This window comes from Aquila chrysaetos, chromosome 4 (assembly GCF_900496995.4).
Source record: "Aquila chrysaetos chrysaetos chromosome 4, bAquChr1.4, whole genome shotgun sequence".
Classification (NCBI taxonomy): domain Eukaryota; kingdom Metazoa; phylum Chordata; class Aves; order Accipitriformes; family Accipitridae; genus Aquila; species Aquila chrysaetos.
The window spans coordinates 54678723-54704049 of NC_044007.1; the positions used below are offsets into that span (position 1 = coordinate 54678723).

The 25327-nt window shown below is 38.1% G+C and overlaps 1 protein-coding gene across 4 annotated transcripts in view; it reads right to left on the reverse strand.

The window, feature by feature from the left end:
* DLGAP1 (DLG associated protein 1) overlaps window positions 1-25327 on the reverse strand; it is a 424396-nt gene that overhangs the window by 260495 nt on the left and 138574 nt on the right. For all 4 annotated transcript variants that reach the window (XM_030012046.1, XM_030012047.1, XM_030012044.1 and 1 more), the window contains one exon: window positions 1296-1406. The gene's annotated coding sequence lies outside the window, so the exon portion shown is untranslated. The remainder of the gene's footprint in view (window positions 1-1295; window positions 1407-25327) is intronic.

Consider the following 25327-nt stretch of genomic DNA (forward strand, 5'->3'; position numbering starts at 1 on the left):
GTTATGGAAATGTTGCAGCAGCATTAGTATTTCCTCCTCTTAGAGTAAGTTTACTAAAATACAAAGCATTTGTTACTGCTGGATGATTGGATAAATCTCTAATTCTAAGAAATTAAATTTTTTAAGTGAGATACCCGTTGAAATTTTTTACATAACGGGAAAACAATGAGTAAAGATTACTCTGGAGTGATACAAAGAGTATTCCAGAGATGTAAAACACTTCATTCAATATCTTAAACTTAGGCTCCACTCACGGAAATTTACAAGTTGCAGTACAGTACCATACCTAACTAATCCTGATATACCAATCATATAATTAATTAATATATTAATGTAACATTGTCATTAAATTGCTTGTTACTGAACTGTAAACAGTTGAATATAGCATAGTTCTAAGAGTTACTTTTAAAATCACATCAAATCACAAGCAGCATGACCACCATTATAAAAAGAAATATAAAGTAAAAATACTCTCCCTGTTCCTAGTGCATGTATGTTTAAGTCTGTCATGTGGTAATAAAGAAACAGGATATGGAACTGTTGATTTTCATTTGTCTTGGTATGATTAGCTTTGTGAAAAACCCATAGTTCACTATATGTAGACATTTCACTGCTATTCAATTTGTGTTCAAGAGGCCAGAATTGCTAGAGGTCAGCTTATCTTCAGTATGTCTATCAGGTCAGTAAGGTCCTGGCTTTTTGCAGCTCTTAGTGTAAAAAAAACCCAAAACCAACCAAACAAAAAACCTGTGGAAACTGTGGAAAAGGAAGTTCTTTCCCTACCAGAGCTTCTCCAGGCCATTTGAATGTTGCTTCCAAGATGCTGCAACCACTCCCCCATGCTGTCTTCTGTACTTAATTTTTGGCTCTGACCTCTCTCTTTCGTTATACTCCTCCAGGCCAAAACAATCCTTTCCTCTCATACTCTCTAAACTCGCTCTACAGCTGTGGCACATCTAGCCCTATGGGGCTCTACTCAACATTTAAGTTTATGAGATACATTTTTATGTTCATGTCAGACTCATGAAAATCATTCACCACAACACTCAGAGACACCTGATATTAACACTGCCTGCAGCCCGCAGACCTAGGTAAGTACAAAGATAGGTTATCATATGTATCATTTTCCAAGCTAAAATAGCAAGCTATCAGAACACCTTCATTTCCATTACAGCAGTCCAGAATTTGCAATCATTTGGTTTCCTACCTTTTACAAGCAAATCTGGAGAAAAATGAATAAAAGTGATGCAGAGAGAGATCAAGGAGAATGATCAGAGCAAGAAGAAAGGACTCACCTCCTTTAGTCAGTTTTCCATTTTAGTTTGTTTCAATAGTTAAAGAGGGAAGAGATTTTTTGCTCACTCTTTAATTCAGATGTCAGTTCCAATATTTGATGCTTGACTGTTCTGAAACACAATCAGAGTGTAGCAGTTAAAACTACTAGCCTGAAACAAGATAAAATTATTAACATGGCAAGCAGCTACATATTCATTAAAAATCACAACAATATTGAGAGGATTTATATCAATGGTCTGTGGCAAAATTTTCACATGGTACCATAGTCTCCTCCTTGCAAGAAAAAAAGCACAAAAAAAAGAATATTTAGATTGTAAAACACTGCATTTGTGGTGCCATCTCACATGTTTTACTTTCCCTGCACAACACATGAAGAGTTTGTCAGTTCTTTCACAGAAAGATACAAAGACTAGTTACATGTGATTGCCTCAGCAAACCTACTGACTCTCTGCAAGCTCACCTCTCCCCTAGTCTCATCCTTCTACAACCTTTTCTCACACTACATAAGCACCATGGAGTCCTGCTGCCTCTGTCTGGAAAAGCAGAGGAGAACAGTGAGAAAACTTGACCAACCACCCAGCTGTATACACAGTGCTTCCCCACCAGCATTCGAAGGGTGGTGGACAAAACTGCAATGGCAACTCACTGCACATTTAAATATATGATTTTTTAAAATTATATAAACTGAAAATACTTATTTCCAAGCCATTTTTTTTCTCTGGTAAGGAAATTGATATATATGTTTTTCCCTTCTCAGTTCTCCAGTACTACTTACTGAGACTAACAGAAACAAATGGCTTTCCTCTGTGCTCTATATTTGAGCTCTATGAGTCATCTCACTATTTCAAGTTTTGTTTCTCATCACTTAAAGGTCTAGCCTATTTTATTCTGCTTTTTTCATGTGAACAATTTGTTTAGTACAAGCCAGAATAAGGACAAACATTTTTTCTTGTAAATGCAGTTAACAGCTCCAATCAAACTTCTACTGAAAAGCATACTGAAAGACAGAAAAAATGTATGGCTAAGTATGCTTTGACACTAGCCTCAGACTACACTGAAGTACGATCAGTACAACAGCTTGTTTGATGTGTTGAAAACTCCTAAGTTATTTTACTCTCTTGATGCTCGTTCAAAGAAACACCTTTACACAGACCACAGTTAACTATTGGGCACTAGCTGTCAGAAAAAGCAAGTACAAATTTTCAGAGCAAAAATAACCTGCAAATATTACAAACTCATGTTTTTAAAGTCACAAAAGTCCAACCTGATCAGAGTCTGATGTCCCATTTTCCATAGGCTAGAAAACTTTCTTAAGTGAACTCCTTTGGAAATGGGACGCACACCTTAGTAAAGCATCAAATTTTGGATTGAAGTTCTTCCAAATAACCACTAAGAGGACAGGAACAGTCTCTATACACAAGACAAGTTTATTTCTGGGAATTCCTTAACCTCAAAAGTCAAATTGATAAAGGCTGCAGCTTACTTTTTGTTACTGTCTTTATTTACTATGAGACCATTTCCAAGGTGAACTAAATTTTGACACTGGTTCAGAGTCTCTGAAATTAAACTAGAATAGACTCAGAATAGAAACACATTTCACTAGTATCCCAATGACAGCACTTTGTGTATAGCTGGCTTTGAGAGCCTGCCTCTCCCCCGAGGTGTATAACCATCTTTAGTGTATTTCTTAAGTCTAAAACTAACTTTCCAGTACTTTCTGTACAGTTGGTCTTGAAATCATTTCTTCTTTCTTGGTTGTGGAGGTTTTTGTGTCAGAAGGGGGTGAAAAATATGTTTAAAGCAGGAAAATGTGATGGTAGAACCATCAAACTGGTGGTGGGATCAAGAGGGAGGTACAGAACCAGAAATTGCTTTTAAATCACTCAAGAAATGCATAGATTTCCAGTTGACAGGATCTCTTTTGAGAGAGACTTTAATTTTACTATAATATTAACTACATCATAACCATTTCAGATTTTCCTTGAGAGTATAAAATTGACACAGCATATTTAATTGTAACAAGTAAGTGGGATTGATTTTTCCATGTAAGATCTCCTTAGGGAGCTTTCAAAGATAAATCTCTAAAGGATCAAATTGGGCAGATCTTTACGCAGAGCCTTCAGTTGTAAGGACTTCTCTAAACCCATTGAAACTCCCATGTTTGAAGATTTGCTTGAGAACCTTGCTGAAGCTGGGCTCAAAAGGATTTCTCTTAGCTGACAGCATTCAGTTGGATAAGAGAAATTTTAGCTTTCAGATATATTTAGTGATGACAGAGGCAGTGAGGCCAGGCAGTGTAAAGGTATCATCCTGCATCACACAGGCGTTAAGTACATTGTGACCCACTGCCTAAAATGTAAAAGAGGAGACAAAATTTGAGAGGAACTTTCTGCAAACATACATTATACATATATAAGATAGTTTTCAGAGATGGTCATGGACTAGTGTGCTTCCAGCTCTGTACTACACATGGTACCATCCACATCAACAGCCCAAACTGAATCAATATTGTTTTAATAGTTTTAAAATCTGTTTAATTCTTCATTCCTTTTGCTTTTGGTCCTTCTTATTTGTGTATGTCCATGCATGCCAGCCTTCTCTGTGCACTTTCCCTATTTTTTATTTTTTATTTAATCAGAGAGATACAACCCAAGAAGGTTCACAGAAGAGCAAGATCATGATGGAAGGTAGGGAATGACTTCTGCATGAGGGACAAATGAATAGGGTAAGACTCTTTGGTCTATGAAGGAGAGAGCTGAATCATGGAAGATTATGAAAACATGACTGGCATGGAGAGGGTTAGTAAAGCTATTTTTTTCACTGCCTCATTCTGCTGAATGCAAGAACTAGAGGGCATCAAATGAAGCTGGTTAAGAATCACATTCGTAAAAAGGAAGAAAGCAGAACAAATGAACAAAGAGAGGTGGCTCTTTCTGCAATGTGCAGTTGTGCTGTGGAACTCACTGCCACAGGAGGTCATGGACATCAACTCATGCCTTCAAGAGAAGGCTGGAGAGGTGTGGGAAAATTAAATCCTTTGAATTTAGCTAACTATACATGTGGAGAAATATCCAGCTCAGAAAGACCCAAAGTTCAAGACAGCTGGAGGCTAAGAGCATGCTTGCCACGTTGTTATATACTTTCTTTTGGTCTCTGATGCATGAAACAGGACGTGGGACAAAAGGACTTTTGACCTTGATGTTGCAGCCATTTTTATAAACTTTTTATGGTACAGCCAACAAGTTGTGCACATTGACATCCCCATCTGGCATACAGGAAAAAGAGGGTAATGGAATCAAAGGTGGACAGGGTTAAAATGTTGCTTTTTTAGACTGATACGTTTATAACACTTTGAATGACCTTCAACTGAAGTACAAAAGTACAAACTGTAGGGTAGCTCATCCCTTTTGATTAGTTTCAGACTGTTGCTATTCATGAAATAAGAGGACATTATGAATTGACTTTTCACTCAACAGACTGGCCTGAAGCTGCTTCACAGCCTGCACTCGCCACCATAGCAGGAATCAGACCTATCTTAAACCCCCCAGTTTCTGGTCCAGTTTTAACACACAACAGTGACTCAAATTACCCAGGTATTGTATGGCAGATCATTTACAAAAAGCAGAGTCTCTAAAACCAGCTTTTAGGTGGCAAATGGTAACTTCACCACCACTATGTGGTTCTAGCTAGATTTGGTCAGAAAGACACCTGGAGAAAGTGCAATGAAGAACAGGAACAAATAACCTGGAACAGGTGCCCAGGGAGGCTGTGGCATCTCCATCCTGGGAGATATTGAACACTCAGTTGAACGAGACACTCAGCAACTTGATGTAATTTTGATATTAGCCCTGTGTGAGCAGGGGCTTCAACTAGAAGACTGCCTATAATTCCTTTCTATGTAAATTATTCTGCGATTCTGTAATTCTAAGAAAAAGACCCTAATCATGTCTGTACTACTCCTATGCAAAACACCAATTCACAGTGTGACCATTGGCATTAAACTAAATTTCAATGCAAAAATGAAGGGCAAGTCTTCAAATGTTTTATTACATAGTAAGCCACTTGATTTCTCTTCTGCATGATGCATCTTTACATTCCTGGGGTTCTGTGTCATGTGCCAGTTTTAACTAACAAGATATACATTAAAGGAGATGGATCAAATTTTTGCCTGATTTTTTTCTTTCCCATGTTTTTTTCCCACTTCTCGTATTTTTATTAAGTAAAAGTAAAACATAGTGAAAGTGCATTACTATCCCTTTTTCTGTAAGCAATATCAGGATACCGACCTACTTTAACAGCCCAAATCTGTTCCATTACAAATATGTACTTAAAGGGGCTTTATATATAGTGCACCCTTTCAATGAGGGTACCTAGGGTGGCAAAAGGCAGATAACCTCAGATGTCCAGAAGAGGCCTCTTTCAGAATGTGATTTGGTGCATATTAAGTCACTAGCATCAACAATTTTTAACTTTTTAAGCAGTAGGCAGGAACCTCATATATTTGCTACCCAAATTATAGCAAAATAGTAATAATTACAGAAATGAGGACTGCCTAGTAACTACTGGCAGACGAACTTCTAAAAATTTAATTAGAACTGTACAAGTGTAGTAGTAATGGGAATACCATAAAGCTTAGCAATGAGCACAAAATTCAACCTTCTTCCTATAAAACCAGAAATGCAATATTACACACACTTATTCCATGTAATTTGTAAAATTAAGTCTCCCTCAGACAATTAAAAATCATGCTGAGTACTGAGTCACAGTAAATTACAAATATAATTAAGTAAATAATAAGAAAGCCCAAGTCCCTACTTAAATACACTGCCAATTCAGCTAATCCAAGCACAGCAAATATTAATGCAATACTTCAATGTCTACAGCTCAGCTCCTGATCTGCAGTAATAATAACACATTAAGATTTTGTCCGTAGTCAGAGCAAACCACTTATTTTCCCCAAGACAACTGGAGCACCAAGTTACCAATAATAAGCTGCTCGTATCTTCCATCATCCTGCTGGAAAAGGTGGGCAGAGAAGATGAGCACTTTTAGCTGATTGTATTTGCCACCAATTATACAGACACAGTCTTTTGACTGTACATTACTCTAAACTGAAAAGAAGCCAACCTGAAGCTATTTAACGATAAAGGACTAAAATCAATGCCCATTAAAGGGCTCTGCAAAGTGTGATTTTTAATTATGCTACTTTAGGAAGTCACTAGACAATCACTACTGGCATTCCCTTGTTTCTGCATCCAAAGCAGAAACAATTCATACCTTGAGAAAATCTTCTGATTTCAGTAGCTACCACACCAATGAGAAAAAGTTTAAAATTCTGGATCAGTGATAACTTTAGGTAAGTACTATGCAAGAAATGCAATGTGTCTAAAATTATGCTGACAGCACGTGTCACTTGCCAACAATGTACATTAGTGCTGATATGCGCTGGTATCTGTTTACAAGCTCACAGAGAAAGGATTAAATACAATTTAATTCATTCAAACTTAAATATGTATTTATACCACTATATAGCAGCGTGTGAATGGCAGACATTTCACTGTCTCACAGCAGTTGTATTATTCTCAGCACAACCTCATAAATATTAATTGGTTTTGAAACTGAGATATAAGTCTGCACATAACATAAAGGAAAAATCCCGAGCACAGGCTTTCCCTCAACATCAATCCACAGGAGGAATAAAATATTCTCTATGAGATGTTACTGCATCAGCACCAGTGGGAAGTTCTGCAATCTATTCTAGTTGGAGGTAAATGGTTTTAATTTGCTCTTCATTGTAAGTGAAAGAATCAGTTATATAAAGCCTTAGTATTTCCAAACTTGTTTTGCAATAAGGAGAGGCTTCCACATCTCCTCACCCAAGACTGCCCCGCTGTGAGATTTTTCATGGTATGTGCATGAAGGACTTGGCTCAAAAGCAGGCAGAAAACTAAAACAGAGGCAAATTTTTAAAAAATCGTAAAACCACAATCTTCTGTATCCACTACCACCTGCCTGAGAAGTCTGTGTATTTTAAACAGGAATAGCCACAAAACACAAAACTAACAACTGTGCTAAGGGGATTAGAGAAAGTAAAAAATCTGAGCGCAACAAGTGAGAGAGCAAGGAAAGAAAGGCCACAGGCATGACACCTATGGTCATGCTCACTCCTAACAGCTGCTGCACTACTCCTGTCAGTAACTCCTCACCCTGCCTCGCTTGTGGCTGGTAGACACAAGTACTGCCAGCAAGGTGAAACTCTGGCCTCGCACTGACTGCAGAGGAAGAGCCAAGCAGCTAACCCAAACAGCATTGTGGCTGCCATGCAAAACGGTCAACAAAGTATGAGAGGTGTCTAGACCTAGCAGCTAGGCATCTGGCACACATGCAATATCATCCCAGTTTCAACTGCGTTAATGGCGTGAGCAACGGAAGAAAATATATAAAACAGCCTCATGGAATTTGTAGAGCACATTAACAGCCAAGGTCAGTCAGTCTGTCCCTTGTCTCTAAGGAAGAAAACAAGAAAGAAAAATTTTAGCCTACGATCATTTTATATAAAATAATTTCAGTGTGAAGCACTGTATAGAGACTGGCCAGTCCATCTCCCCTTACCATTTGATATGTATATATAGAGAGATATATTTATTCACACCACATATGTGGTGGGTCTCTGCATCGTACCTGCAGAGTGAAGTGAAATGTTATAAAAATGAACTACAATTTTTTTCTTTCACATACTGTTGTACATCTTATGCAATTTCTGCCTAAAATATCTGTACATCATGGAAGTGCTTCTAACACAGCTCTGTCAATTTTTAAAAACCGGTGTACCTCAAATGACATTTCCACAAATGTATAATGCTCCTTCCCCAATTATACTGGTCTCCATATCCCTCACAAAGCCTTTACATTGCATCAGTTCACCCTCACTTCTGGGAAGATGTATAGAAGCAAATACATCAGTAGCGGCTCCAAAAATTATTGAGTATTTAAACCACTATAGGTTTTCATCCCTCACTTCCTCAGAATAGTATGATGGGCAGTAAAAAACAGGAAACAAGAAACAAAGTGTATTGTTTTTCACACTATACAGTGAACAGTAGATAGCTTCAAAATACGTCTTCTGCATGTGAATTTTAAACATGTCCAGCTCACGTTCGTATTGTATGAAGTCCTGCTCCTGCAATCCTTGAAACTCCCTTTGCTTTGAAATACCAAAAATCTCTTTTCAGCCTAAATACCAATCATGAGGCATTTGAGCAGTTTTTGATACTGAACAAGTTAAAAAACTGCATCCAGCTGTTGCAGGGAGAAATTCTCAATTACACAGTTGGTTGAAAATACACTGTGTAATAAAGAACTCTACTTGTGCATCACAATTAGGAATCTGCAAACAGGGGGATACTTTGATAATCTAGCCACAATTTTCATAAAGGTTATATCTCTCATAACACAAATCAGTCAATGTAACAGAACATCTTTCAAGATACTTAAGAGCACATTTATTTCTCTTTACCATTTCCTGGTGAAAAAATGTCCCATTTCTTTTCTTTCTTCTGGTCCACGTCATTCCACACTTGCTTTGGAGCCAAAGCAAAACATCTCTGTGGATATATGACAGAGGCTATCCCTGCAAATTGTCATGGCTAAAACATCTGGCTAGAAACACAAATAGAATTGTTAAGTTTGGAAAAGACCACTAAGATCATCAAGTCCAATTGCCAACCCAACACCACCTTACCCTCTAAACCATGTCCTGAAGTGCCACATCTACGCATTTCTTTGAACACCCCCAGGGATGGTGACTCAACCGCTTCCCTGGGCAGCCTGTTCCAATGCCTGACAACCCTTTCAGTAAAGAAATTTTTTCTAATATCCAATCTAAACATCCCTCAGTACAACTTGAGGCCATTTCCTCTCATCCTATCACTAATTACTTGATAGAAGAGACCAGCACCCACCTCACTACAACCTCCTTTCAGGTAGTTGTAGTGAGCGATAAGGTCTCCCCTCAGCCTCCTTTTCTCCAGATTACACAACCCCAGTTCCCTCAGCCACTCCTCATAAGACTTGTGCTGCAGGCCCCTCGCCAGCTTTGTTGCCCTTCTCGGGACACACTACAGCACCTCAATGTCTTTCCTGTAGCGAAGGGCCCAAAACTGAACACAGTACTCGAGGTGTGGCCTCACCAGTGCCGAGTACAGGGGGACAATCACCTCCCTGCTCCTGCTGGCCACACTATTTCTGATACAGGCCAGGATGCCGTTGGCCTTCTTGGCCACCTGGGCACACTGCTGGCTCATATTCAGCCGGCGGTCAACCAGCACCCCCAGGTCTGTTTCTGCTGGGCAGCTTTCCAGCCACTCTTCCCCAAGCCTGTAGCGCTGCATAGGGTTGTTGTGACCAAAGTGCAGGACCTGGCACTTGGCCTTGTTGAACCTCATAGAGTTGGCCTTGGCCCATCAATCCAGCCTGTCCAGATCCCTCTGTAGAGCCTTCCTACCCTCGAGCAGATCAACCGTCTCTCCCAACTTGGTGTCATCGGCAAACTTACTGAGGGTGCATTCGATCCTCTCATCCAGATCATTGATAAAGATATTAAAGAGAACTGGCCCCAAAACTGAGCCCTGGGGAACACCACTTGTGACCGGCCATCAACTGGATTTAACTCTGTTCACCACAACTCTTTGGACTTGGCCATCCAGCTAGTTTTTAACCCAGCGAAGAGTACACCTGTCTAAGCTATGAGCCACCAGCAAGGAGTATGCTGTGAGAGACAGTGTCAAAGGCCTTACTGAAGTCCAGGCAGACAACAGCCACAGCCTTTCCCTCATCCACGAGCCAGGTCACCTGGTCATAGAAGAAGATCAGGTTGGTCAAGCAGGACCTGCCTTTCATGAGCCCATGCTGGCTGGGCCTGTTCCCCTGATTGTCCTACACATGCCATGTGAGCGCACTGAAGATGAACCGCTTCATAATCTTCCCCGGTACCGAGGTCAAGCTGACAGGCCTGTAGTTCCCTGGATCCTCCCTCCAACCCTTCTTGTAAATGGGCGTCACATTGGCAAGCCTCCAGTCATCTGGGACCTCCCCTGTTGACCAGGACTGCTGATAAATGATGGAGAGTGGCTTGGCAAGCTCCTCTGCCAGCTCCCTCAGTACTCTCAGATGGATCCCATCTGGTCCCATAGGCTTGTGAGTGTCCAGGTGGCGTAGCAGGTTATTAACTGCTTCCTCCTGGATTATGGGGAGTGTATTTTGTTCTCCATCCCCATCTTCCAGCTCAGGGGGGTGAGTACCCTGAGGATAACTGGTCTCACTATTAAAGACTGAGGCAAAGGCGGCATTAAGTACCTCAGCCTTTTCCTTATCTTTAGTGGCAATGTTCTCCTCTGCATCCAATAAAGGATGCATATTCTCCTTGGCTCTCTTTTTTGTTGTTAATGTATTTGTAAAAACGTTTTTTGTTGTCTCTTACAACAGTGGCCAGATTGAGTTCTAGCTGAGCTTTTGCCTTTCTAATTTCCTCTCTGCATGACCTAACAAGATCCCTGTACTCTTCCTGAGTTGCCTGCCCTTTCTTCCAGAGATGTTAAACTCTCCTTTTTTTTTCCCCGAGTACCAGCAAAAGCTCCTGTTCAGCCAGGCCGGTCATCTTCCCTGATAGTTTGTCTTGCAGTGCATGGGAATAGCCTGCTCCTGAGCCTTTAAGAGTTCCTTCTTGAAGAACATCCAGCCTTTGTGGACCCCTTTGCCCTTCAGGACTGTCTCCCAAGGGACTCTCTCAACCAGTGTCCTGAACAGGCCAAAGTTTGCCCTCCAGAAGTCCATAGTAGTGGCTAGGTAATGGTTTTCCCATACAGCATGCAATTTTTTTGTTCAGTCATCATCCATTGTCTGTACTTAAACTCAAGCCTTCAAACCTGCCAAACAGGGCTCTGGATACTACACTGGATGTGGAAAAAAAGCTGCCAACAGAAAATTCATTATCTTTCCGTCATGCTACAGTGGGTGGTAAAATGAAGAAAGTTTACTCCTGCATGAATTCCCACCAAACTGAACTGTCTTAGTCAAGGCACAGTAGAGATCGTGTGTTATGTCCTGAACAATTAAACATTCCTTTTGTTAGCAGAGAAATTGCCTTTTTTTTTTTTTTTTTTTTTTTTTTTAATTAAGGGTAAGCCATGTATTTTTCTACCTCGGCAAGTTGAGAACAAAAGACCTAGGCAAGTTCAAACTACCTTCTCAATAGAGCTGATTCACAAGTCTACAAAATAACCTCATATGTCACTGGTATAAATCATGGCAAGTGGTCATATATAAGTTCCTGGTGCATATAAAAGCAAATGAGAAATTACAGTATACCATGTTTATCTTTATTAGCTATAAATTAGTCTTTTTTTTTTTTTTTTTTTAAAACAAAATAACAGACAATACTGCCAGGTTGACCCTAACAAAGACTTTTCTCCTTATTTTGTGCTAATAAGCAAGACACATCAAGACAAAAATGTGGTACCTTAGTCACAGGAGTTTGCTGCTGGCCTATCTCTTCTCACACTGGCTGCCAATATTGCCGTTGATTTGAATAGGAACATAGGTTGAAGTAAAAAGCTTTTTAAAAATCCCACACAGTGTAATCAGGTTTATTATATCTAACTACACAAACACTGGTTTTCAATTATATTTTACTGTGAGAAAATTGAAGAAATCACCTAATCAGGACAACTTTTTATACATATTTTTGATTAGAGACTTCACAGTGTACCAGTATGCAAGAGGACTGTACAAGGACAAAGAGAGAATACAACTCCTGTAACTGCATGTTGTTTTTTGCTTAATTAGTTTATTAACTGCTTGATTAGCTAGTTTGTGCAGTATTTAGGAAATGTAAAGCAATAATAAGTGCTAATTAATCTTATTATTTATATAACATTCAACTACAGCTGCAAATTGTACACATGTAGCAAAAAAATATGAACTGCATAATGGTGAAGAAACAAGCCTATATTGCTGGTGAACTTCCTTCATCAGGAAAAACAGAACTGGAAAGCAGTCATGGGCAGTAAACAGTAGCCTGGAGCTGCAGAAAGCCTGCTTCACGGCAAGCGACAAAAGCAAGAGATGAGGTGAATGAATGATAGTAAAAGTGCTGCCCAACTGCTTATATTAAGGAGAACATATGGTGGAAAAGAAGCTGAACTGCAAGGAAAAATGAGTTTCATTGAATTGCAAATGAGAGGCAATAATTTCAACATCCACTGTGACAGAATACTTCTATGTGTTATTATAAGCTCTGGTGGATGCTGTCATAGACCAGTTAATGAATTGGATTATTTGATGCCGCAGCATTTAGTGCAGGTTGGAGGTGGAAAGGTGCTCCTGCTAGCACTTTCTGATGACCTAATTAATGAACCTGCTCTAACTGGAACAGCAGTTTCTGCTGTCAGAATGACTTAAGAGCTGAGTGGTAAAGGGGAGACAGCATTTACCACTTTTTCCAAGTCCAAAATAATGCATAAATGGATGAAGCAAATGGAACAGAGTACCTAGTGATGGTAAAAAAAGCAGGAGAAAGGGTCCAGTGGTACGAAACATGCAGAAGAGACAGATATATCTGCTGCTTTAAGAATAAAGTTGAGTTCTATGAAAACAACTGCAAAGGATGAGAAGAAACTTCACATAATTTATGCCAAAAGTCAAACACTTGATAGTGAACTTTCAAAGAAAGAAAGAAAGAGGCTCAAGTATTCTGCAAGTGAAAATAAAACCCTTCCAAAATACTTCTGCTGTGACTTTCAATGGTAAAGTTGTACAATGAATAATAATGAGAGTTTAAATGTACAACTAGATATTCAAAGGTAAAACAAACTAATGGAACAAAAGAAGTAAAATAAAATTAACATATTCATCATCATAAGTAAGAATATTCACAGTCCTAAATACTATTATTTCTACGATATAAAAAGTTTTCCATATGATACTAAAGAAAGCTTTAATACAACTTTATGAAGAGGTGAATTTCTGTTCCTTATTTTTTGATTGCTTTATTTTCTTCAGCCTGCCAGCATATGTAAAAAAGCCCGCAGAGATGATTTAGTAGCACAATATATAATTTTTTTTTATGTTGCTTTAAATTGAGAGAATGCTGAAAAATCTGATGGATAGAGAAGCCAAAAACATTTCATGATACCATTGTTAAGTTTGTCTAATAATGCACAAAAAGTCCATCAGAGTTCATATGCAATTTTCAATTAATTTGCTCTGACACATTATTAACCCTTTTTATATTTCATTTTTGTGATCATGTCCTACTGAGTCTTCCTTTTATTTGTTTGGGGAATTAGCAGTGGTTTCATTATTTATTATTTACGAAATTCTCTTTAAGATCTAGTGCTAAGGCAAATGAAGATGAACCTTGTTAGGTACTCTGTAGTTTATATTGTTTACCATAATAAAGGGAAAGGTCCCAGGAATGAGAGTTCTATTATTCTGGAAGGCATTATGAGCACCCTCTTCCCTGGAGAATCTTAAAGTGAGATGTTGATCAGAGTTTTAACTTAATGGTTATGGAATGTAGTAAAAATTAGTTAATAAGCTGAAACCTCTCAGTGGAAGTGCCAGGTCCTCAGCACCAACTGCTCCAGTGCACTGATCCCATCCTCTCGTGCTGCAGTAGTTTCTGAACAGACACAGATACTGCCTGTGGCACCCAGAGCCCAAATGCCCCGCTCACCATCGTTTGCATTTTTGGGACTTGCACTTTTTTACTGACAAAAGCTATATACTCTCCACGTGATGATGACAATCAAGTCATATTTAGTAAGCCAAGAACATGCAAGTCTCCAAGTAAATTTTGCTCTCTATCAAGCCACGCTGGAGGAATAGAGGCCTACTCTAGACTGAGGCTGCTAATGGGGGACAGGCACTTTGTTAGCGGTTGTGGCTGTTCCTTCCTTCCCTCCCAGATTCAGGATACATCACAACCTGCATTACACTCAGATTACAGGTTTCTGCTGAAATGATGAGGCAAGAAACCATTTCCCTTCAAAAGAGCTGAAGTTATGACTCCACAAGCCATTCTTCATCTGGCATATCTAAGCCCCACTGAAGAAAATGGAGCATGCGAGGCTTAGCAGTCCCTACATGATCAGATTTTGAGCATAAAGAAAATATGCTTTGAATGGCAGCTTATCTAGCCTTTAAGGAAATGCAACTGAGCATTACTTCTAAAAGCTTTGGGGCTTTTTTTTGTTTGTATTTCACAATCATTCCAGAAGATAAAACTACACAACAAAATGCACATCTTCAGTTTCTTCACACTTTAAAGCTCCATTTTCTTCAAGCTGGCACCTTTTTGCAGTTATTGCAAGTTTTGTAAATAGATCGCAATTGTGTATGTGTACATCTTAGTGAAAGGAAAAAAAAATTTGGGGTTTTTTTTAATTTTTTTTTTTTGCTACCATCTGGGTAAAGTCCACAGTCAACAGATCTTGTGTTTTGTTAGCTGAACACAACCACTCATATGTACTAAAACTTGACTGTGTGGGGCATGAACTGATGACTTAATGTGCAAAGCGACATATAAATTGCTCAACTATGCACCTTGTGCATTTATGTGCCCCTACCCAAAGAACAAAACAAGTTGGGGCAGCTTTTTCTATGAAGTTTGCACAGGAACAGCTGATTTTTAGTCTCTGGGCTAGCAAATCTCACAGAAGTGCCACAGAATTCAGAAAACACCCCCGACAGATGAATCTTCATGACATGCTACAAAAAAATTTATTGTTTAAGCTTGTAATGACATGCTGGATGTTACGTGGTGCATGACCCACAGCCCTAATGAAGACTTGGTAACAGAACTGACAGTATCGTAAGTATATCCATCTTGGTTTTGACAGATCACTTGGTAAATTTTGCACTAATGGCAAATGGCAACCTTAGGATGGAAAACCATCCTCAAAATATTATAAAGTTGTTTCTTCAGATGGCTCTTGACTTTTTCAATTTTTTAAATAGTTAACTGATTACTGTGACAGAGAAATCAAGTCTTGATATGAGAAAATTCCTTTCAACAAATTCTCTGAATGAGTACAGGCTATTTTCTGTTTTAATTTTCCCAACCCATTCAAACATACTCCTTAACCCTCTAGAAAAATTATTTTCCTATTTGGAACTTCCTTGCTACTGACTTCTCAGGTTCTTCTTTTGTTAACCACATTTCTCTAAAATCCCGCTATTTAAAATGTAGTAATATTTATTCAATAACATATTCAGAGGTGGATAATTCAGAGATTTTTTAACATGAGCTCTTGAGGAAGTGATTAATAAATGCACTGGGAAAATACGCAATAAATGCCTCTGGCACTGTCTCCATATAATGTTGGCTGAATGTTTGAATATGTTCATTTTGTTCTTTTGCGGTCTGAACTGTTGATTTGTAACATTGGCTTCTCTCTGCTAGATTACAGAAGATGACGACATTGGATCACAGATGCTTTCATTTTAGGTTAGTGAATACAAAACATCAGAACAACACAATGCTTAAGTGCTCCAGCACTTGAATAACTTCCTATTGTGACAGCCACTTGTAATACACACATCAAATGCGCATATTTGCTAGCTTTTGGTAAATACATTTTGTGTTCTGGACCTTCTTGACAAACCATGATTGCCTAGGTATTTAGCAGCTGACTGTCATGCAGAATCCATCACTAGCTTTCACTTAAATATGCTGGCACTTGAAACTTCTAACACTGTGGCACACTGTAGACATGGCTTGAGTGTCAAGACTATCCATCCATAAAACCTAGCCTGTGTTTTGCAAAGAAATCTTCAGATGGGAGGAACCTTCATTTAAACTGACATAGACTTCTCCACTGAAGTTCCTCTTACCAGAAAGTTAAAAACGAAGTGATGAGTCACATGTAAAGACTTGAAGAAACAAAAGCTTGTTGTGAAAATTCAAATCACTACATTGAATGCTTAATGAATTATATTACTAGCTTGTGAATTAGACTTCTGGCCCAAAGTGATTGAACTACTTCACTCAGTACTTAAAAACATTGTGGCAGCATTATAAATGGATAAGATTTCCCCAAAAGAGGACACAATACTTGTTTTTTTAAAGTAATGTTAGCAGGAAACCAAAACAACTTTAAGGGAAAAAAGCCTTGATTTTGCATGCAACTACACTGAATACTGGCTTTCTGTCCAAAAAACCAAGTATGATTTGATGGGTTTTTAAATAGTTTCCTAGCATTTTTCTGAGTAGCCTGTGGCACTAAAGGTGTGAGCCTGATTTCGCATTTGCAACCAGAATGAGTCACAGCTAAAGATTTTTAATGCACTCCTTGCATAAGGCATAGTATCATGACATCATTGCGTATAATTTGCATTCATTGTAAATGTTACTTGGCTGAATATTTGCTGGCTTGCTGCAAAGGCAGATTTTTCAGCTGAAGCTCTAGAGTACAAGATGAACAATCTAGTCAAACCTCTAAACCAGTGTTCAAAAGTCTGACTGTAACATGTATCTACTGTTCTGCTGATTACAACCCCTGCTAAAACATTGAAAACAAACACATCAGGACAAGAAACATAGATACCATATTTTCTGATATCCTGCTTATTGAACTTAAACAAGAATCTTCCTACACATTACTCAGAATTACTATTGTGCATACCTTTCCAGAATCCCAATATGAATAAGCATGATATGTTAAGGTTGGCCAAGCCAACAGAAAATTATACAGTAGCCCATGTGATTTACTAAAGTTGACTGCAACAATAACCAAACTTCCTTTCCTTACAACCTCATTATACACAGTCGCATCCCAATAACACAATTTTCTTTTTATCTGAGAAGAATTTTTTTTCTCAAGAATAATTCTCAGGAAAAACATCCTGTAGCAATTTCTCCACTAGATCTGACGAGCAGTCAATATACCCGAGTACCACATCTGTGACAGACATCAAAGCCAGGAAAGTCAAAGAAGATCCAAATCCAAGCCATAGAAATGCTACCATGTGCCTTGCAGTAGGAGGGCTGATCTACTTCAGTTCCCAAAGGTTCAGCTAAGGTAACACGTGGGATTGGCTGTAGGTCAGTAGTTCAATCTACGCGATCTATGTGAGTTGTTATCTTTCCTACCTCTTCTTTGCTTACTATAAAAATTAAAATCTCTTTTTCTAGAGTTACATTTTTCTCCAATACTTTCTTCCATTTTGAAGGCAAAAAACATACAGCTGACAAGTTTCAACTTGTGATGGTCAGAAAACTATTGAAAACCACCCAGTATCTTGAAATCATAAATATTAGAACACAGAAATCCTGGTGGATAAAGGATTTTGCATGTAAAATATTGAACTGGTATCATATCAGTTTTGAAACCAATTCATGAATGTGTCATTCCATACAGAGATGAACTGAAGTGCCATAACTGGCAATTTCATCAGCAATACTGAAGTGGAAGCTATTAAGACTGTAATTAAAAGCTGAGGGAATGATATACGATAACAAGGAGGATGGTATTTATAGGGCTGTTGCTTGTGTCACAACCTGCTTACCAGCATGGCAAGCAAGTGTACCCTCTTTTCAATAAACTTAACAGAGATATCCTATGCATTTGTGGGTTGGGTCTCTCTGATGCAAAAAGGAAGGTATCAGAAGAATTTCTGTTGTGCACTTGTCTAGCCTTATCTTGGAACTCCGCTATGTTTAATTATTGCATAGAAGCATATTGACAAGGTTAAAACAGTTTTCAGACAAAGTAAATCATGTTATAAGACACAGAAGAAATTACAAATATCCCAATTCAAATATCAATATACACCTTTTTTTTAAAAAAAAAAAAAAAGCATCTACTATGCAAAATAGCATTTGCTTAAAGTTTTCTGAAGCACAAAAATATTAGCAGTTTGTCTTTTTTTAACCACCCAGTTACACACTGATTATCTGAAATTTGATGTCAACTGCAGGGCCCTCATGTCCTCTATATCCCACAGAGCATCTGTACAACCTGTATTTGTCCAAATCACAGCTATTTCAATTCCATAAATTATTCCTTTTCACTCCACTTTAACTGTCCTTTTAGTATTTTTAGTTAGTTACATGCATGTACATGAATTCACAATGCCTCTGAACTTAAAATCTGGGTATTTGGAAAAACTACACTGCAGTTTTGCCCATGCAAGGCTATATAGATAGTGGTAGCGACGTGACAGAGACTACTGCAATAGGACAGTCCTGTTTTTCTCAGTTTCTTTAGTCTCAGGTTAGCAGGCTCTTCAGACTCAAGTGAAGTTTACCTTTCCTTATCAGCAGAGGGAACAAATTTCTGCAGTGAAGGATGATTAATAATTTTCCTACTTTTCCCTTTCCCAAGTTGCTTGTGTTTTCACAATTTGCAAGTAAGTTACATAGTTCGATTTGACAATGACTCACTTTCTGTAAGTACCAGACAGGAACGCATGAGGAGGTCAGAAATTCTAATCTTACTGGTTACAAAACAACTACTGATTCATTTTGTCTTCCTTTAACTATGCAGAGAGCTGTACAGAACTGGCTGGTGTGTCTATGTGTTCATAAGATACATGTTTATTTTTGTCACGTGAGGCAGATATGCATTGGGTTTGGGGATGGGGGAATAGATCACAGTTCTTTAAGGATTCTTTTAACGGTTGCATTTCTTTAACAATTCTTCATGGTGGGACTGTCTTTTTTTATACAACACCTGAAACAATAGGTCTTTGGTTATTGATTGGACTTCCCACATACTGCAGTGACCTCTGCATTAAATAGCAGCACCATAAGAGTATTAGGAGTCTGTTTTGATAGCAATGCATTAACGAAACAAACCCCTGATTCACACTATAGGCGTATGAGAAAAGAAAGCCAGCTAAAGCAGGGGAGAATGCTACTGAAGCAGGAAATGCTTTAATACCAGATGCAGCTGAGCTCCCTCAACAGAGCTCACTTTGACTGCAAGATGAAGGGATGGATAAGAAAGGGAATTCAGTCAGGGCTGAATCAGATTGGTAGGAATATTTGTCAGATATTTCAGTTTAATTTTGTTTTGCACGACTAAGGGATTGTCCTTGGTGGGTTAGATAGGTTTTCACATAGATAATGGTATATGTGCATTTCTGTTTAAAATAAAATTTCACTCAAAAAAGTCAAGAAAAATTGTATCCTTAGACCAAATCAATACTTCAGAGTCTATTTTGCAAAATATTTTTTCAGTATACACAGAACAGTACTTAGGTAGTTCTAAGAAAGAGTATCCCCCTTTCACTTTTAAAGCTCCATGGAGTGTAATAAATGGCCAGCCTGAACAGAGCATGGACTGGAAGAAACTCTCTTTGCCACTGAGAAGATGGTGTGGAACTTCATAATGTTAACTTTACTTGCAGAATAGATCATGGTTTAAGGGAAGAGGTTTGTTTTTACCTAGTCTTCATCATCTCAGCACAAAGCCTAGATGCCAGACTTTCAAAAATCTAAAACATCACATGCCAGACTAGTAGGATACAATGTTCAGAGGTACCAAAAAGAAATGAAATGTTTACATTCCACTTGATTTCAACTGAGATCACTGTTAGAAAACTGCTTAATTTGAATGCCTAAAAAAGATGGTATCTTATGATGTCTCCTCCCCACTTCCTTGGTAGCTTAAAAAAATCATACCAGATGATATGCTTCATTATATGTTACCTCTCTAGGAACAAATGCAAGTTCTTTTTCTTTCCCTAGGAAAAGGGGTGGAATCTTTCTTAACTTTCTTACTATTGTTATGGTACCCTGCCTGTCTGCATAGGTTTGCAAAAATGTTGTCATTCAGATGACCTAAATTCTGAACAAACATTAACACTTAACTGCCATCTTATTCATGGCTGTACTTATTCTGGGAGAAAAGGGAAACATTGCTGTGGAAAAATTATGAGTGCCTTTTTACTTTGTCCTGTTTTATAGAGCAATATCAGATATTTTAAGTGCTTTATGCTGACCATCACTCACCTTCACAAATACTACAATCAGTAGTTCAAATGCCACATTTCCAAGTTCCATCTCCCTCACTCTTTGCAATTGAAAAGGAACTCTATTTTGCCTTTTAAAAACATTTATTATTGACGAGCAACACTCTCACACTGTTATCTGACAGAGGCTTTACAGGTTTTACAATTTCTAGAGGAATATATAGCCAAAAAGAGTCATAAAGCACATACATATGTGGAACAGTATTGCCCAAAGCAAGGCTGTGAGCTGTTTTGAGTACTGCAACTGCCATTTGCTCTCATATAAAAATATTTCCTTGTCATACACACAAAAAACCCCCAACCTGAATCCATTTCATAGAATATTCTCCCCCCATTGTTTGTTTTACGAGTTTATACAAAGTCCAATATGTCACTATTGGTGCAGAGAACTATATATTATGTAGTCCCTGATACAGAAAGCTTTGTGCTATGTTACTGATCTCTTTTTAGAGACTGAAAGAGTAGTGATGATGGGGGTTGAAATGGCAATAGAAAGATAACTGGCTTAAAACAGGGCTTTGGGAGAAAGGGTGGAAGGAAAAGAAGTAAGTATGGAACATGATACCAGGAATTCAATCAAGCAATCCAAGAAAACACATTTTAGCTCAGGAGATAAAAGCCTTGCTTATAGTGTCGTTTATCAACAGAAAATAACCTCAGTTTAGGGTAAGCTAGTATTTTCAGAACTGCTTAAGTGCAAAACTTCTAAAACTTGTGAGAAACTTGCTACTGGTTTTGTCTAGATTGCAATCAGTGCTGCAGACTGCAGCACAGCCTAGGTATTTTTGAGCTAGTTTGAGCAGTTTGGTCATGGTAACACAAGATACAGCAAGACATGGTATGCTCTAAGCTCCATGTTGATAAAATTTGTTTAGGTTAGTAATTAAGCAGGTGAGCATATGTTTGCAGTTGGAGAAGTAACTATACTGACATTGGCACAGTTGGATGAGTTTTAGTGGAAGGAGCCCTGAAAAATGTTAAGCAGCTCAAAAATCCCAATGATAATAGATAATAGCCTGCTTGGAAGAACCCAGCAGGATAATAGAAAACACTTTGCTTTAGCTCATGGACTAAAGTTTGTTTTTTAACAGAGTCAGATGTGAGCAGCAGGGGAAGGAACAGGAGAATTTTTTCCAAGTTGTTTATTCTTTGGGACGTACCACATACGTCCCACATCATCCCACAAGGATCTTTCTCTGTATACCTATACACTCTATACTCATCAACAACATAAGAAGATGACCAAATGTTAATTTCCTCAGAAACCAAACCACCAGTAGATATAGTCTAGGGAAGGTGTGAGGGAAGAAAACTTGGTAAACCTACATCATTCACATACCAGAAACTGTATTTCCAAAAAGGCTTTACAGAGTAGGAAGCTGCCTGGGGTAGGAACTGCTCACTCAGAGGTACGCATTTGCAGTTCTTCCTGCAATCTCAGACCAATGAAAAACAGATTTCTCTCTCTTCCCCTCCCTCCCCCAGCAAAGAAATGCATTAGAGGAATATTAAGATAAAGAGTTTACTTTAAAGTCTTTCTATCCTCACTATTTAACAGATGACTCCCCAGGTAAGACCACAATCAAACCTACTATTCCAGCAGTAGCAATGTAGCTGAAGAGCTTTTCCACCTGCAGCTTCCCCTCAGCTGCTTGTGAGTCCCTTTCTGTTAGACCTGTCAACTCAATTGCACCTGTAGCCACTCCCTCATCCTACTCCACCAAACGCAGTTTAGCTTGAACTCCTTTCTCTTTATAATTTCTTCATTATTGACTTTCTTCTTTTGTTTTTAAAACAGGCCTTTTTGAGAGAACAAGGCTGGAGAGCAGCCAAGCTTCATAAGCATATTTGACTTGATTTTACTAAGCATCATCCAAACTACACACTCTTCTGTATGACAAAGAAAAGCTGCTGTATCAGAAAAAGGATTAGCTACTTGTAAGATAAAACAAGAAGTAATTACAGATAACATGATTTCTCATCTAAGGTCTTCTTTTAGACACAGAATCTCTGAAATAAAAATACCTAAATTCATTGCCCCTTGCAGTCTTTTGAAAAGCTCCTTTCAAATACTATGCTATTTTTTCATTGTATTGAACAGGTGTAACATTTTAAAAGGCTAAACAAACTTACAGCCTACCAGAGTAAAAATGGGTAATTTATCATTTATGAACGGGATGATTCACAGTCTCTTAATTTTTTAACACTTAGATTCTCTTGCAGTTTGGATTGAAACCAATGTGCTTAATTCAATTCAAATTATCTTTCCATGACAAAGTAAATAAAAGCTTTTTCATGCCCATTTTTCATGTATTCAAGCCCAGTGTCCCTTTTAAAGAAAATTACGTATACATTAATGTTTCAAAAATATTTTTAACATAATTATATAAAAGATGGAACTATGAATCTTAAAATCACAAATTTGTATTTGCATGTGCTGCTCATGTTGAAATAATATATCTGGAACAAGTCATGAAAGGGTATATATATATCTCATGATTTCACAAATAAAGCTTCTGGAGATATTTCGTGATAACCATATTCTCTGGACGTTATAAAATTAGTAAAGCTGTTTTTTCTAGACTATTTTGAGATGTTTATTTTCTCCTGAATTGTATCTCCAGTTAAGAGATGGCTGCTACTTTCTAGTAAATTGTCCTCTAGATAAAAGGTGTTTAACCAACTGTGTTTAAAAACTACTGTTGTTATTGCAGTTTATGGTCCACACCTGAAGGTATATGAAAAGCAAAGGAATTTCATAAGAACCCCTCAAAAACTGTCAGAAATTTAGGGTTTTTTTATGTCATAGTTGAATTGCCTGTTATAAAATATAAAGCTGACACAACCATCAGCGAAAATGCAGCCATTCTTGAACTCCTTTTTAAATGAACCAATGAAACCGAATACTCATTCACACTTAGTGTTGGCACTTCAAGGAAATATTAATAGTTTCCTCAAAGTTAAATTGAAGGAGGTCGTATCTTGATAACATCTGAGTTTGAAGTTATAAGGACACTGACAAGACTGAAACTTCCTTAGCATGAGAAAAGAAAGCCAAGGGTCCCACATTCCAACATGGATGCTGAGGATACAGAGCTAGAAAGACCTCTTCAATAGATTATCACAGCTGACACATTTAATCAGTTTTGACACACAGCCTCCTCCTTTTGCCTGTTTTAAAGAGATTTGTCCTTGAAAGGGGAAACAAACTCTGGGCTTCTGGAGCGAATAGACTACTGTAAATCCAGGTGAGGGAGCATATGCTTCCACAGGCCATCTTTTTTGTAGAGAAAATGGAGAAAATTGCCTGTCGCAAAGCTTATATGCTCCAATCTGTCCTATTTTAAAGCTTTATAAATACAGCAATTCAAAGGACTGTTGCTTATAGTGACAAATATAAGATAGTACAGATGGAGAGGGAAAAATTACTGCAAACCCATCACTATGCTTAGCAAATTTACACCTCTGAGAGTATGTTGGGGTTTGATAAAGGAGGAAAAAGGCAGACATTAATGTTGCAGTAATGAGGAGTACACTTGTCAGTATTTACATACCCTAAGTTACCCTTAGGAGGCCTTCTATAATTTAAACACAGGCACTTATCTCTCAAAAGTGTTGTCTCAAGACTACAAATTGACAAGGCATAGTTTATTTAAATACGCAGCTATCAACTAATTAGCTCACTAGGTTTCCTTTTAGCTAGAGATAAATATTTCCAAGAATGAAGTAGTAAACATTACCAAGGAAAATAAAAATGTTCCAACAAAAGATCAGCCCTTCAGTAAAACCACAGCAAGCTGATGGCTATGATTGTGCCAGCACATGTTTCGTTGACAGAAAATAATATATAATAACTGCATAATCATTACCTAAGAAAACATGAATTTTCAGTAATGGCACAAACATGTTTCCCTTTGGTAGATAAGATTTTACTAACTATAGAAATGACCTGACCAAAGTGTACTCATATAATTTGTTTGATGTAACAGCAACAACACCAAAGGATCACAGTGCCCCAATTCTCCACCTACTGGCAACTGAACTAAAACTATGCTCCCCCTTTCACCAGCAGTAATGTTTGCTGCTATGACTAGGAAACTGTTTTTTGTTTTGGCAAATTCTTATGAAGAGCTGAGGTTTTATTACAACTGTTATCACTGCTGTTGGTACATCTTTGTTCTATGCAGTAATACAGGCACAGTAGTGCTCAATGTTTATTCTTCTGCAGTGAAGTCCAATATAGATAGCTGCTATTGATTCCCTCTCCCACCACAACCATTGGTCATGCAAACTGGATGCACATTTTAATGAGCTGTTATGCTTCTTCTGTCTTGCCTATCACCATCAGCCTTGCACATGCCAAACAACCACATGACAACTAAGTTTACTTAAACATGGTCTGTAAGAACTCAGTCAACACAGGAGAAGGTGTGCATGAAGGAATTTAACATAGTCTGTTCTCTCCTAGCAGCACTGGCTTAGACACCTGGTGAAAATAAAAATCCTAATTTTCCACACAAACTCACATAGATACAAACCTGTTTTGTAAATAGCTCCATTTTTACCTAAGTAAAATTTATTATTTAGAAGCCATTGTTGATGAATTTTAACAGAGAAATTGGTGTGATGTGTCATACTGGAAACCCGGTGATAACACGTAGCTTGTGGAGTGGCATGGACTATTATGCTAGCATTTGTGAAAGGCAAATTTTTGCATGTTTTCAGGAAGGCAAATGACTACTCTGGAAGCATTACAAACATGAAAAATGACTGCTTTCACATTGAAATACTGTGAGAGATGTAGGAACAAGGAAATATAAAGCAAGGGGCATGGCCTTGGTACCATGCCTGGAATATGGTGCATGTGACACTGATTTTTAAAGGTTCCATGAGAATTTTACAGACCTGTAAGAATAGAAGTGGTGGATGTAAAGATAAAATATAAAGTACTGGGAAACAGCCAACACGGCATTTGCAAAGGGAAGTCATGCTTCAT